A 5,465-nucleotide genomic window follows, 5' to 3' on the forward strand; every position below is an offset into this window, starting at 1 on the left:
ATTTTTAGATAACAGCTCTGGCTTCCGAGTGAAGGGAAATTATCAAGACTGTGGAGGGGATAAAAAACCAAACAATGAATAAAAGGAAAATAGCAAGTCTTGTAAAAAGTGCTTTTCAAATTGACATGTAGAGATCTCGTGCTCGTGAAGACTCCAGTGCTTTTTTGGCCATCGTAAATGCCTTATCTGAGTGGCATAATATTATATTTTCTTGTATACAGGGAACAGTTAAATAAGCGCCGAATAACGAAAACCAGTTTACTTTTTGGGTTTTTATCTTTTGCCTACCGTGTTGTTTTTTGATAATGCTAGCTAAAGAATTTTTTTCCAGGTAGGTTCGCCGAGGAATTTGTGTCGTCCCGGAGAGTGATCATATCTGCACAAGTCGAAGGGTTTTTAAGACAGTATTTGGCGGTGGAGATAAAGTTGGTAATGAATAGGTGAAGGAGCAAAAGCATACAGTGTAAAATGTTGAAAGAAATCTTGTCCCTGGTTCTGAAAGTATTGCTTAATCATAATTAGGAAAGTTATAGATAAGCTATGAGGAACTTTGTAACGTACATAAGCAGGTAAAAAAAGAAATGTTGCTGGTTGTTTAAGTAAAAATTGCTCTTAAACCACCAATAGCCGTGGTTAAAACTTGTCTCATATTAAGTGTGTGTAGGGGGTCTAATACTTCGTTAATATTCTATTTGAAATATTTTATTTTTTAATTAATATTAATAAATATTAGAAATTTATTTAAGCATATTACATTTTATTTTCAAAACATTGCAAAAGAATTTACAAAATTTCTTCTGTTGCAAGGATTACATTCTTTGGAGACGGTTGTGAAACTAGAAAAAGATGCACTAGAATTAACGCTAACGATTTTGGACAACTATTCACAATTTAAAAGGAAATATTGAAACTGTGAACTAAACTGGCGTTCGACTTAAAATCTGTAAAAAATTAAAATTGTAAAAAGTAATAATAATTTTTGATTTTGGGTTTTATAACCGGAATTTTCATTTCCGAGCTTCAGCGATTTGTAACTGAAGAATAAGTTTTATTGTTTCCAATGTAAAATGGGGCGATATAATTGATAATTAATTTGAAAGAGAAAAATAAAATACATTTAATTGATTTAAAAGATCGCATATGCCTAACAAAAGCAAGTAAAGAAATTTTGACAATTTAATGCAGAATTTTTTAATACAAATGTTTACGAAGTCAACATAGTTGTAACTTTAGAAATATATTCGATAAAAAATTAATAAGAAGATTTAGGAGGATGAAATATACCTTCTTGCCTTTATATATTATTTTATTTATAGAAATTTAATTTCATTATTGGTTTTTAGAATCATTGTCGTCCTATGGTCTCTTTGTATAGAGAGTTTAATAAAGCTTTTTCATAAACTTGGATATGGATTTTTTTTGTGTTAATGCCTCTATCTTGTCTAGGTTGTAATCTTTCATAGAAAATAGAAATAGATCTTATTTCAAGCAAAGAAAATGAAAGTTAAAGCTTCAAGGGAAACCATAGCTCAAAAGTAATCCTGAGAAGCCAAAAGCTTTTGAAATAATTTATTGTTGTTGTTTCTAATGGCACTTGCCATCGACAAGCTCGTTGACGAAGTCAGCGACATTAAGCCAAGGGAGCGTCTCGTGTTCTTAGTAGCGCAACTAGAGCCAAGAGTACGTCGTAGTTACTCACGCATCACATTCGCTTGCACAATCCCTTTTTACAGGGGGGTACATTCACACATCTCACAGATAGAACAAATGGAGAACAACCATGCCCGAACCGGGACTCGAATCCAGGACGCCCAGATCACGGAGAAGACGCGCTACCCCTATGCCAAGACGCCGGCGACATAATTTATAAAAGTAGGATATTAAAAACAAAATAAAAAATACATTAAAGTTCATTTGATTTTAAGCAATATTTTAACATACATGGTCCTTATGTTTATTTATTTAAAATAAATAGGAAAACCAAGGAACCAGCCCTTTAGCCTCAACCACTAGTCAAATTTCAACCAATTTCATTTCAGATGAAAGTTTACAACCCAGTGATACATCATCCTACCACATGAAATGCCTCATAATCGAGAGATACCTCGAAAAAGATTATTTTCTATGGGGGAGGGGGGCATTTTTTACAGAGTTCCAGAGTCTCGACAACTAAAATTATTTTTTCCATTTTTTATTTCATATGAAAGGTCATAACCTATAGATGCACACTTTCTAATTTCAAGTCAAATTTCAAAAAAGGTATTTCACTGTATAGAACGGTATTCTTCTGTATGGAACAAAAAACAAACAAACACCCATGGCATCGTCCTCCTTGCCCAACCACAAAGCTGATTTCGCCAACTTTCATTCCAATTGAAAGCGCATAGTGTTTAGATACGTCATCAATGAACATCTATTTCATTGTGCCCTTCGTTCTAGAAGAATATCGCAAAATAAAGCCATGAGACAATTCCTAGTTTCAAATACTGTACCTGTTAGTTCGTTTTCATTGTGCTTTATTGGTTCTATCTTTATAGTACACGTGTAATTTAATTACTTTCATTTGATGTAATTAAATGCAGCTCATCAAAATTTACTCCCATTAATGATATTAATTTATTATATTAAATTAACATTATTAATATCCTGGACGAGCAATTGGTCACAGAAGGCGGCTAGCATTATAATAAATTATACAGCAATTTCACGCACACTGCAAAGACAAGCATTAAATTTCTTTTCAAAGATAAGAAAATAAAATGAAATATAGTTCAGGAGTTTCAATGCAGTATCAACGACTTGAAATGCTTAAATAGTTAATATAACTTTTTCAGCGAGGAGACCACGACCAACGCTGAGCTTTTTTGTCACGAATTAGTAATATTTCTTGCTTGTGAAATGAGTCTCTTGGTAAGGAAAATAGTTTATGTATATACAGCTATAGTAATGCTGAATGAATGCCGATTCACTTATATTTGGCAACAAACTTGATGACAAGTAGGCGACAAAAAGACCTAAAATGTTTGAGAGTCTTAGCGATAGACCCATTAAATCTCGAATTCTAGCGTTTGTTCTAGAATGTTCGATGTCCTGTTGATTGGAGTCTATGAAAACCCAAGAAATAGAGTCAATAGTAGCCGACTTGTGAGATGCGATGAGTTAAGTTAAATGTTTTTGAGATGTTAATGCCCTACGAATTCTCTATAAACTCTTTATGCTCTTAAGATTATTAATTACTAATTTACAGCTTGTGATTTGCTGTTTTCTGCAAGGGCTGTTCTTGTGTATAAGCAGCACTTGAAATAATTTGTGTTTTCACTTATAATGAATTCGTATTTTCATGTAGAATAAAGCGTCTTTATTCGTTATTAAGTCTGTTGGATTTCACACCATAAACAAACGAATGGGTTTTTTTAAAAAATATTTTTAATACATGCTTTTTAAAAATTATTTTGATATTGTTGTTGATATTTTGTTATCGTTTTTTGTCTACATTCTTAGATTCTGCTGGCCATGTAAATTGAAGACAATTCATTAAACTTTATAAATGAAATTTCTCTTTGCTTGTCATTAATTAAAAGATCATTATCTACAAGCAGCGTCGATGAATTTAATAACCGCAAATATAAACAACAATCTCATTAAATGAAATTCAATTAACCACAAGGATGTATAGCATTTAATACCATTATATGAAAATGAGTGTTTCAAAATGAGCAGGACATTTGAATTATTAGTAAAATTAATTTTGTAAGAACAAACTTGCAAATCAACTCAAATATTGATAAGAGAAAACGCAACTTCGAATGACTGTGTTAAACTAAGTGATTCATTAACAATTTCTCCGGGCCATTACGTACTCTACTTTCTATATTATGGCATTTAAACATTTCATTTGCAAGATTTGGGAATAAGTTCATTACAAAACGAATTAAAATAATGATTTTGTGGAATGAGAATAATAACTGAACCGATAATTAAGATTTCAGAACTTATTAAGAGTAAAGGACATTAACTGTTAACAATACAGTACATTACAGCAATTTATTGATGCTCATCTAACTTATTGCGTTTGTTTAATTTACTGTCAGACAAAAGACTCTAAATCTTGGGTAATACTGAGATAAATTACTTACTGAGGAAATGAGCTGTAATTACATCTTAAATAACTCTTCGATGTTCTGGGCTCAAATAGCAAGCGCCCATTTATTCTCAATATAAATTGGATCATGAGTTTCCAGTAATTTTGGGTACAGCTTATTAAATATAGGAAATTGAGATTAGATCTTTCAATTTGCATTTGATGGTAAGATTTCTTTTACGCTTATGCAATATTATGATTATAAGTTTAGATTATGCTATGTATTTAATTTATAATAATTAATTTAAAATATTTTTGTAATTCCATCTAAACAGCTTTGACGACCCATTTAATTGCCCAGAATATTGATTTTTTGGTTGTTATCTCTTCTAACAATAAAAATGAATGTGTGTGTGCACGTTGGGGTTTCTCAGACTAGATTGCTTAATTTAGAATTACCAAACTTGGCGCATCTGCACCTTGGAGGATAAAGATATGCATATCGGAATATTAAAAAAAAATTATTAAATTTTGATTAAGCAAAATTATGGCGTTTTTTTGGGATAATTTCCAGATAAATTAAACAAACAAACAAAAAAAAACGCCTTGAAATTTAAAAAATTGAAATTTGATTAATTAAATATTAACACTTTAAAATAAAAAAAAGAACATCTTTTCAAAGATGGCAATCCCTTCTCCCTCCCCATCTTTAATCAATTACTAAAAATTCTTTTAAGCGTATTGCACAATAATATACCGGGTGCGGCATAAATTCGTGCAAACTTCAAAAAATCATAATAAAAAAGTAATGCTCCAAAAAAATTGCGGTTTGCGGGAATATGTTCAGAGAGCCTTTGGATTTCGATTGATTGGAGAGATTGGATTATGTCCATTAAAAAATGTATTTAAAAATGACCGATAGATGGCGCTCACACGGTCATACCGAGATGGTTTATACAAATCAAGAAAACAGAGCACAGTAACATTATATTACATTTTATTTTAAAGCAAAAGATGCTCAACATGACCACCACCACAAGGTATTAAGCAAGTGAGGCTCGTAACTACGCCTATTACAGCTGCGTGTAACATGTCGGCATCGATGCCACTAACGGCCAATTGAATGGCATCTTTCAGTTCCATCAAAGTGGCAGGAGAGCCCCGGTAGACACGGGACGTCAGGTATCCCCACAACCAAAAGTCAGCTGGAGAAAGATCTGGCGATCGTGAGGGCCATTCATTCTTACATCCTCTGCTTATCACTCTGTCCTCAGTGAATGTGTCTAGGAGGAACATCTTAACGGAACTAGCAACGAGGGGCGGGGCACTATCCTGCATAAATGTGAAGGGGGATAACGCACTTCTTTGCTGCAAAGCAGGCATA

The sequence above is a fragment of the Argiope bruennichi genome, chromosome 5, assembly GCF_947563725.1.
Source record: "Argiope bruennichi chromosome 5, qqArgBrue1.1, whole genome shotgun sequence".
Lineage (NCBI taxonomy): Eukaryota > Metazoa > Arthropoda > Arachnida > Araneae > Araneidae > Argiope > Argiope bruennichi.